General features: G+C 35.7%; 1 long non-coding RNA gene across 5 annotated transcripts; it reads right to left on the bottom strand.

The window, feature by feature from the left end:
* Nucleotides 1-556: 556 nt before the first annotated feature.
* LOC104089618 (uncharacterized) lies at nucleotides 557-7,583 on the bottom strand. Of its 5 annotated transcripts, XR_011407785.1 has the most exons (5): nucleotides 7,302-7,583; nucleotides 6,751-6,868; nucleotides 6,045-6,599; nucleotides 5,109-5,273; nucleotides 557-868 (listed from the first exon to the last, which is right to left on the bottom strand). It is a non-coding gene; the product is annotated as an uncharacterized lncRNA (long non-coding RNA). The 5 variants fall into 5 exon arrangements; XR_011407784.1 differs by lacking the exon at nucleotides 5,109-5,273; XR_011407786.1 differs by lacking the exon at nucleotides 557-868 and having other exon boundaries at nucleotides 4,960-5,281.
* Nucleotides 7,584-11,103: the final 3,520 nt, after the last annotated feature.

The raw sequence follows: 11,103 nt of genomic DNA, 5'->3' as shown, positions 1-11,103 counted from the left end.
GGCAAGCCAACATTTGCTAAGCAATTAACTACTTTAACAATTTTAAAAAAGTAGATTAATAAGAAGATAAAGCTGTGAAACTTTGAAATATATATATAAAAAAATCAATACATGATGTTTAGTCTAATCCAAGAAAATGGTGTCACAAGCACGTGAGCTGCAAAAAATACTACAAACATGGTCTGAAATAATTATACAACTGTCCAAAATGCAATAAGCAATATAATAGATAAGAAGGGGACTTCGGGGTCTGCAAACTCTATGCAGCTATACCTCAAGTCTCCTGATAAAATACGTCTGGGCACATCTCTTCTAAGCGCCACTAGGACCAACCCAAGAATTTGCACAAGAAGTGTAGAAGTATAGTATGTGTACAACCGACCTCATATACTCCGTAAGTACCGAGCCTAACATCAACGAAGTAGTGACGTGGCTATGACAGGGCACTCACTATAAAACTATACGAGTATAAGTAGAAAACAATAATGGAATAGAGGAACAAAAAATAACATCGAAACTAGATAATTCACTACACAACACGGAAACGGAACCAATAGCCAAAAACAATAATAATATAACTTTTCTGTTGCGGCGCACAAGTAACCCGATCCCATATACAAAATCAATACCGTTATGGCGTGATGTTTAGTCTAATCTAAGAAAATGGTGTCACAAGCACGTGAGCTGCAAAAAATACTAAAAACATGGTCTGAAATAATTATACAACTGTCCAAAATGCAATAAGCAATATAGTAGATAAGAAGGGGACTTCGGGGTCTGCAAACTCTATGCAGCTATACCTCAAGTCTCCTGATGAAATACGTCTGGGCACATCTCCTCTAAGCGCCACTAGGACCAACTCCAGAATCTGCACAAGTGTAGAAGTGTAGTATGAGTACAACCGGTCTCATGTACTCCGTAAGTGCCGAGCCTAACATCGAGGAAGTAGTGGCACTCACTATAAAACTATACGAGTATAAGTAGAAAGCCGTAATGGAATAGAGGAACAAAAAATAACATCGATACTGGATAATTCACTACACAACACGGAAACGGAACCAATAGCCAAAAACAATCATAATATAACTTTTCTGTTGCGGCGCGCAACCTAATCTCCCCCCCCCCCCCACACACACACACACACACACACGCACATATATATATATATATATATATATATATATATATATATATATATATATATATATATATATATATATACATACTACTACCGTTGCGGCGTGCAACCCGATCCCATATATAAAATCAATACCGTTATGGCGTGCAACCCATCCCAAATCTCATATGAATATTGTTACGGCGTGCTACCCGATCCCAAATATACATATTATAATACTACATCCATCCAAGGGGTATCTCACAATGTAATGCAAAAGGGCATAAGCGATTAAAGCCTTCTAGGCAATCCATAATACATAGTAAAATGAAATGGGAACAAGTAAGACTAACAAACAAGTGAAGGAATAAGACAAATAAAAGCATCTATCTAATAACATGTAAAAGCATAGTGCAAGTATGGCGGACAATGAATAAAGGCATGAATACACGGAAGCATATAACAAGAACAGATATGTAACAAATGAAGGCATGTACTGAACAAGTAAAGGCATGTAGCAAATAAAACACGTGATAAATAATTACATGGGATAAATGAAAACGTGATGTAATTGAAGACAAGCAGTAAGTAGCTCACCCAGCATGCTTAAACCTCTGACGATGCATATACAATCGTCACCTTATATATACACCGTCCCCACATATAATTCAAGTAGTAGATAGATCAATCAAGTCCAAATTCTCTCAAGTCAAGGTAACCACGACACTTACCTCTTTTCGGAACAAAATCAACAACCAACAATATATTTTCCTTTAGAACAAGCCTCTAAACCAACCGAATCTAGCCAATTATCATTCAAACAATAGAAAACTAGCTTTAAAAACTACCCCATGAATGAAAAAAGTTCAATATTTAACTAAATTGAAAAGGTCAACAAAAGTCAACCCCATGCCCACATGGTTGAAATCCGAGATTCAGACCAAATTTCGATCACCCATTCATCCACGAGCCTGGTTTTGTGATTTGTTATGAAATCCGACCTCAATTAGAGGTCTAAATCTTAATTTTATAAAATTCCTAAATTCTACCCTAAACTCCTAATTTTTACTTTAAAATTCATAAATTTGATGATTAAATTAATGGAAAAGTAATTGAAATTGATTGGAAATAAGTTAAAGTTTCTTACCAGTGAATTTGGGAAGACAATCCTCTTCAAAAATCGCTGCTAGAGAGATTAGGGTTGAAAAATAGTGTAAAATGAGCTAACTCCCAAAATTTTTCACTTTTACCCAGTTGCAGATATCGCAATTGCGAACTCTTATTAGCAATTGTGATGTTCGCAAAAGCGAAACACTGTTCACAAAAGCGAAAATTTTCCCAGCCCCTCCGATGTCGCATTTTTGACAAAATGGTCGCATTTCCAATGAGCCTCTTACTCGCAAAAGCGAGATAGCCTTCGGATATGCAAAGACTGTCCAACTTAGCTTCTAGACGCATTTGCAACATTACCATTACAAAAACGAAAACCCTGAGCTTGCATTTGCGAAGCTCGCAGTTCCTTACCAGTTATCACATTAGCGAGCCCGACAGATGACATCGCATTTGCGAGACCCGCAGACCTGATGCACAAGATTTCCCATAACAGTTCATAACATAGCCACAACACATTCAAAACTCAACCGAGCCCCTTCGCTCCAATATGAACATTCACACAAGTATAATGTTATACCCCATATTTTCGTATGTGAAAGTATGCCATAAATAAATTGATGAAAGCTCAAAAATGAGATGTTACATCACCTATTTTTTTTTTTTTATGTTAAAGATTCGTCGTAAGTTAATCGACATAAGCTCGGGAATGAGATTATTTTGGGATTATAAGTATTATATTATTTCAAACCAGGGATAAGTAAATTCGTGAAGGCAAGAGGGTAAGCGAATCGAAGCAAATGAATTTCTTCGAAGTTAGGCATTTTTGGGTAAAATACGGCCCGAGCTAAAATACTCGGTATTTATGGACTCGTATCATACAAGGTACCACATGACCATGATAGTAAGGTGTATAAGGTATGTTAAAAGTGAGTAGCATTTTAAGTAAGTTGAGATAATTCTTAATTATGTGGGCAATTGGTTAATTATTGGGTAGTGAAATATTACCTAATTAATTAGGGAATTATTGGATAAGGTTTAAATTATGACTATATGGTAGCCCACTATTCAAACTAATGACTCATACATCAAATTGAAAGGTGGCAATTAAGTGATAAACACAAAGTGACTGCATTCTTTATTACGTGTAAAAATCATTTAGAAGATTTTCATCTTTACTTCATTTGGCCTTAGGTGTTCAAGTGATTAACTTTATAATGTCCTTTTCATTACAAACACTCGTTAGAAGGTATTAAGAGAGTTCAGGCAAGCTTTTCAACTACATAGTAACGTTAGTTCTAACCTCTTAAGAAACATTTCAGCCAAGCTTTTCATTGAATAGTAATGTTAATACTAAATCTCTTGAGAAAGAGTTTCAACATAGATGATTTTTCAATAGCAACGTTATTTCTTTGAGCATTTCATACGGATTGTTCCCTATTTCAATCTCGGTGTTACATATTTTGTCGCAATTAACGGGTGTTAGAGGGATTTTTAAGAGAATCGACTCATGTATATTAAGGCTAAGCTCTTCCTTTATTTTGCATGATCTCGTAATTACACAAGTTAGTTAACAAGGTATAAAGAAAAAAAATCCATGTCCCGGAATTTATGTACATTTTCTAGTCTCATAAGTTACAGTATTCTCCCTTATCGAAACTTCATATTCAATTGAATATTGTCTTATTCTAGTCAAGAGAGCCGAGAGCCTATATATGCAGTATTACAGTATTTTCATTATCATCAAGCTATAATCCATGGGCAGGCCCCTATTGGGGAACCTCTGATCAAATGATAAATTATATACTGAGCCTATTGTGGTCGAGCGCCAATGAGCGAGCCCAGCATGGCCGAGATACAGAGCCTAGTATGGCCGAGCACCTATGAGCGAGCCTACTATGGCAGAGTGTGTGTGTGTGTGTATATATATATATATATATATATATATATATATATATATATATATATATATCGAGCCTTTTAGGGCCGAACAACTATTTTACTTACTATATTAAGAGAGTTGAGTCAGTATCAGTAGGTAAGCATATGTTCAGATTATCAGTTTAGTTTCAGCTTTCAGTATATTGCCTTACATACTCGGTACATTATTTTGTACTGACGTCCCTTTCTGAGGGCGCTGCATTTCATGTGTTCCTATTAGCCCTTATCTATTCCATTATACCGTATGACTCCAGCTGAGTTGAAGCATTTGAAGGAGCAATTGCAAGATTCGCTTGATAAGGGATTAATTAGACTGAGTGTTTCTCCTTGGGTTGCACTAGTGTTGTTTATAAAGAAGAAGGATGGCACTATGAGGATGTGCATTGATTATAGGTATTTGAATAAGATTACCGTCAAGAACAAGTATCCATTGCCTCGTATTGATTTTCTGTTTGATCATTTTCAAGATACTAGGGTGTTCTCTAAGATTGACTTGAGATCGGGTTATCATCAGGTGAATATTAGGGCTTTGGATAACCCTAAGAAGGCTTTTATGACTCGTTATGTTCATTATAAGTTCTTAGTGATGTCATTTAGCTTGACTAATTCTCTAGCGGAATCATGGATTTGATGAACAAGGTATTCAAGTCTTATTTGGATACTTTTATGCTAGTGTTCATTGATTAAATCTTGGTTTACTCTTGTAGTAGGAGGAGCATAAGCAACATTTGAGGATTGTGCTTCAGATTTTGAGGAAAGGAAAACTTTATGCTAAGTTCTCCAAATATGAGTTTTGGTAAGACTAGTTGTATTCTTGGGTCACGTGGTGTCTGGTGAAGGTATTAAGGTTGATCCCAATAGGATTGAGACAGTTAAGAATTGGCCTAGACCTACTACAACTATGTATATTTAGAGTTTCTTGGGTTTGGCAGGCTAGTACCGTCATTTTGTAAAGGAATTTTCATCTATTGCAGCTCCATTGATTAAGTTGAGTCAGAAAGGTTTTCTTTTTAGATGGTCTGATGAGTGTGAGGAGACTCATTAGAAGCTCAAGCCTGCTTAGACTTCGGGTCGTGACATCAATTTTCTTCATGACTCATTGTGCCTGAAATACTAGCAATACACACCATAAATTATCTCATATTATAATTAAAGGATACAAAAATTAAAGCAAAGAGACTAGAATAAATGATAAAATCACCGCTTATCAACACCCCTACTTAAAGTCTTTGCTTGTCCTCAAGCAAATCAAAACAAAACACTCAATGAGGCTCTACCATTTAAATCTCAATTAGTATTGCTATCATTCCAAAATCATATTCTCCAATTAATCACAATACTTATGGCTTTGGTTGGTACTAATAATTAGGCTACAAGCATGTGAACTTTAACCAAATAACTCCCTCATTTAAAAACACAATCTCAATAATGCAATGGAGTTTCAAAATATTCAAGTGACAAAAACCAAGCATCAAGAAGTGACTCAAAAGTACTAGTCTACTAAATATGCATATTTGTCTCAATTGGGGATTATTAACGTTACCAATCAATCATAATTCATATGCCCTCACAATAAAGAAAGTTCCAAATTCACCATATTCACAACAACAACACAAGGAATATTTGCACAAAGTCTCACTCTCAACGAAAAAGTTCTAGTGCTAACAAATATAATACCATTTGGTTGGATCACATAAGGATTATTTAAGCTTGTAATGTAGGCTTAGGAAAGGATAGGATAAGCATTTGGGATGCAAGTTACAACATCCTATACCAACATTTTTCTTTCTTTTTTGTAATTCGCTTTTTTTTAAACCACATAATCCTTATTGACCTTTAGTTTCAAACATTGAAGCACCCTGAATTTCGTAATTACCTCTAATTGTGCTTCCTCATCACTGATGTGTAGAACTCTGAGCCTCATCATCACCAGCATCATGATCATCATCATCATCCAATACGAAAGAATACTCCTCACTGTCATCCTCGTCCTCAATCGGTACCTTCTTATTCGGTTGCCCCCATTTAAAGATTGCATTGATGCCTCTCAATATTTTGACCATGAAATTGCTCTTGTTCTTGTGTTTCTTTTTCTCTGCTTTGAAATCTGCCTGAAGAGAGACATGTGCCTTGGACATATTCCCATATGTTGTCTCAAGCCTGCTAACAACAACTTCTAATTTCTCATGTAACTCTGCCTATTTTTTCTAGCTCTTCAAAGAACTACCCTCTCCTTCTACTCTCAACGGATGCAAGTATCTAATGATCAGTTCCATGCACATCCACATTCGCCCGCTGGCACAACTCAGCGATGACAATCAACGGACATTAATCTAAAGTATCATACTGCTCCAACATAGCCTTCTATTCAATTTCGTGCCATCAGCCACAACTTCATTCATGCTAGAATCCATTTTCACAGCTCAAAGTACTTCAAAAAAATCAAAACCAAGTTAGACGTGCATTAGAATCATGTTAAGTAATTTAGAACACAGCAATTTAGCCAAAGAATAAGCCAAAGGGGCCCAACAAGCCTTAGTTTCAAAGCTACTGGTTTACCGAAAATTACACAGCCATCGCACCTGTGAAAAAACTAGCGCAGGTGCAGCATCGCTTCAGCGAAAAACGAATCCCTTCTGCGACATTTCACTATTTAAACTTCACATATGAGGAAGATTCATTGCAGGTGCGAGGCCGCATCTGCGGCAATTCTTTAATCAGAATTTCAAAAAGCAAGAAGCTGACAATTGTTTTAATTCAAATCATGATTTTTGCACAAAATTTATACTCAAGACTTCTAAAGTATTATAATACATGAATTCAAGACTTGATTCCACATTATTTCAAGACAAACGACAAATATATTTCTCTAAGCCAAATCGTCGAACACTTAACGAGCACAGAGAATGCTTTGATTCTTTTAAACTAATCAGGCACTCAGACTTCTCCTATTATTTTTGTTCAACAAAACACCACACACAATTACACTCAACCTATTTTCTCACCCTAAAACTAAAATCAATAGAGAGGAAAAGAGGGGCTTAGGGAAATAGCTATTGTGAAGATAGAGAAGAAGAAGAGAGAAGAGCTGAGAGGAAGAACGAAATAGAACAAGAAGAGAATGGGGAATTACCTGGTTCCCCTGGATGGTGATGTGCCAGTGGTTGTGCAATGGTGCAATAGGAGAGGCGTTTGGGGTTGGGAGAAAAAGGGATTTAGTTTTATCTAATAAAGGATTCATTAAATTGACCTGACAAAGCACACCTGCAAAATATTTACCGCTTCTGTGACAACAATTCCGCTTCTGTGAAAAAAACACATCTTCAATGTGGCATGCACATCTGCGCTTTATTTTTTATTGATGCGGTTGCAAAAGATATCTAATAGAAAAGTTGATAGCCACTATTTTGGCTTGTCTCCAAAAAATCAGAAACTTTACAGATTATTCAAAAATAATATAATAAACTATTTTAAAAAAAAATTCAAAAATGATCTAAAATTTTAAAAATGACGGGTTGCCTCCTATCAAGCGCCGTATTTAATGTTTGCATGATGCAAGTCAACTTTACCACCTTTCTCACCTTTTGGAATTTATGAATTCAGCACCTAATGTGGATTCATGCTTGTGACCAGCGAGGGGTGGTATGTAGATGAACAAGTCACACATCAAGTTATTCATTTTGTACTTTTTGGCTTTCATATAAGAAATGTCATTGTGCCGTCTTACGCCTTCAAATTTCAAAATGTATGACCTTTACCTCTCTTCTCCGCAATCCCTTATTGATTCACGTGGTTCGGTTCCTATATCACACACAACTCCAATGTTGATAAATACTTGGAATGAGACACCGAGCTCTCAATTTGTAAATTTTCTCGGATTTTGACATCCTCTTCTTCTCTCGAGCTAGATTCAGTTTCAACTATATTTTCAATTACGCTGGTTGACTCTAATCCCATTTTTTTATCACCATCACCCACCAGTATTGAGTCGGTTGGCAGATGTTCAGTTCTTGATTCCTGAAAATGAATCTCACTTTCTTCCTTGAAGTTGGAATTTTCTTGACCTCTTTGCCCACTCTCAAGTTTGAGAATATTATGAGCCTCAACTAATGGTTTAACTTGATCTTCCAAGGAGCGGATAGTCTCATTGTTCCGATTTAATACTTGTTTCAAGTCCTCGAGTGCTAAGTTTTGCTTCTCCTAATTTTTCAATATTAGCCTCCAACATAAACATTATCCTCTCATTTTGAGAATTTTAGACTTATTGATTTTGTTCAATTCCCAAAGAAGGATTTTCATTTTCAGTCACCAAACTATTTTGGAGACTATTTTTCAAAAGCTCCTCCAAGGATTTTTGCTTGTTGTTTCCTCCATCAAATAGGCATTCCATCATTAACTTGAACTCTCAATTTTGATCATGCTCAACTTCTTCCACTTTCATACCCCTATAATTGTCACAACCAAAAGTAGGATCATTATAGTTCGATTTCGGTGTAGGAAAGTACAAATAAGCACAATTGACCAAATGACCATTTTGGCCACCACACCTATCACATATACTCTCATAGGTTTGAGATTATGCGCAAAATCTGCCTCCGGGAGAATTTGAATAATTTTTTCATAAGTGTGGTCCTCCACAATAAGGACAAGGGTCATCAAAGCAAGAACAACTACCATCCAACAAATTTTCGTTACGTGATGCCATTTATAAAAACTAAGTATCTAAACAAGAATAAACAAAGATAAGAAAAATAACTACACAAATATTCACCAGTATGGAACAAAGCAGGCACACTTACTTCTAAAACAACCTAAATGCGGCAAATTATTCTTCGGCAATAGTGCCAAAATTGATAACGTCCAAATCCACTCTTCTAAGAGTAAGTGCATACGGTCACATGCAATATAAATTATCCAACTATGAGTCGGGGTCAAACTCCATAGGAAAAAATATGAAGGCGATTAGGCAAGTAATAGAATTATCACTTTTATGCTAAGCCAAATATTAATAAGGGGTTTCAAAAACTATTAGAGCTAATGCGGAAATATAAACTAACCTAGAGAGCAAGTAAAATAATCAATGGCTACAAGCACGAATACAAGGAATATTACACTCAAGTAACGATCCAATGTATTTCATGATCTAATAAATATGAGAGAGTTTATGTTAATTAGCCTTGAGTAATAATTCTATATTAGATTCTTCTGCAGACTAACAAGACTTCCTAATTTAATTATTCCTAAGAATATTAAGAATGCACAAGTCATTCTAATGCATAACATCACGAATGCATAAGTCAGAGACATGGTCTAAACACAACCACAACTGTCTCACAAACTCCCAAAACCCGATGTCACATCTTCATGAGCATTTAACAAGAGTTAAAATGTCTTTACTAAATAATAACATTTATTTGGAAAGAAGTAAATAGATAGGGATAGGGAAGTAGGGAAGTGAGACTCTATGTGCTGCAAATCGATCAAATTAAGTAGCTCACCTCTAAGTCTTTAAGTAAGCTCCTATACAGCTGGATGGGTACCACTGTTAACAACGTTCAAATCTGCACAAAAATGTGCAGAAGTCTAGAATGAGTACAAAACTATGGTACTCAATAAGTATTAAGTCTAGCCTCGAACAAGTAGTGATAAGGGGTCGATACTAACACCTACTAACAGTCCAATAAAAAAGTGAAAGCATAAATAGAAAAATAAATAAGGCACAGTATTATCAAATAATTACAAGAGGTAAAGGCATAGTAAATCTGAAATTTAGGCATGCTTTTTAGGCAAAAGAGTTAGATTACAATGTCAAATACCTCAATTATTTTCATAATCATGATATGAGTCAATCAAAGCTTATATAAAAGCTATTGTATGAATCTAAAATTCAAATGCGAACTTATAATCCACTCTCAATACCTCATAGCACAAATCCATATTCCTTGCACTGGCCAAGTGTCCAAACTGAGCGCCAATCTGGGTTCCTGCGCTCATAAGACCCAAAGTAACATGACTAATCACCTGATTCCGGAGGGACGAATCCATATCCGAGTGCTATTGCAGCGTGCAACCTGATCCAATCTAATATTGTTGCAGCGTACAACCGTCCAATCACAATACCATCAATAATAAATAACCAATATCCGCTCGCAATGTCTTTGGTTCCAAATTCCTCAACTTTATTTAATATCCAACTCTCCAACTCATGCATGTACCTATCATATGATAAATACGCACCATGACTTAATAATAAAATACAGATGAATATTTACATAAATAAGAGATGGCTATGCCTAATAATGTATTTCAACTCTTCATAATAGTCCACTATGCTTATTTATCTTTCTTAAGTCTGATCATGATATAAACAAAAGCAAAGTGAGGCAAAAGCCAATAAATCATAAAGCAAGTAACGCAATTGTATGACTACGGTTAAGTTAGAAATCCCGACACGATGAAAGAAGTACATCATATCCAAATCAACATGTCATAAACCTATCATGGCCTCCAAACATTATTAAGAATCACCATGTATTCATAAATCAATGAAACATGGATAAACAATTTAAGTCATCCACATAAGGCATATCATAAGCCTAACTCTATTCGGCTATGGCCATAACCTAGCTATGCATGTATGTGTGATGACCCGATAAGTTGTTGTGAGTACTAGCTCCTTTTTGTATGTTATGAGATCTCACATAGCTCTATTTGATGATATATGAGATACGTGCGTGGTCTGTATCATTTTTCGGTAAGCTATCATGTGAAATTTTAAAGAAAATGTAATTTTTAACTTAAAATAAGGCTTGAGTTGACCACAGTCAGCGTTCTTGGCATACAACCTCAGATCGGTATTTTGACAATTTCGATAGGTTTGTATGATATTCTTGGACATGTGATTCGAGTGATGATTTGAGGTAGCAAGTGAGTTT

This window comes from Nicotiana tomentosiformis, chromosome 5 (assembly GCF_000390325.3).
Source record: "Nicotiana tomentosiformis chromosome 5, ASM39032v3, whole genome shotgun sequence".
In the NCBI taxonomy this organism is placed as follows: Eukaryota; Viridiplantae; Streptophyta; class Magnoliopsida; order Solanales; family Solanaceae; genus Nicotiana; species Nicotiana tomentosiformis.
The sequence above is the reverse complement of the archived record's forward strand: the minus strand, read 5'-3'. Positions and strand labels throughout refer to the sequence as shown.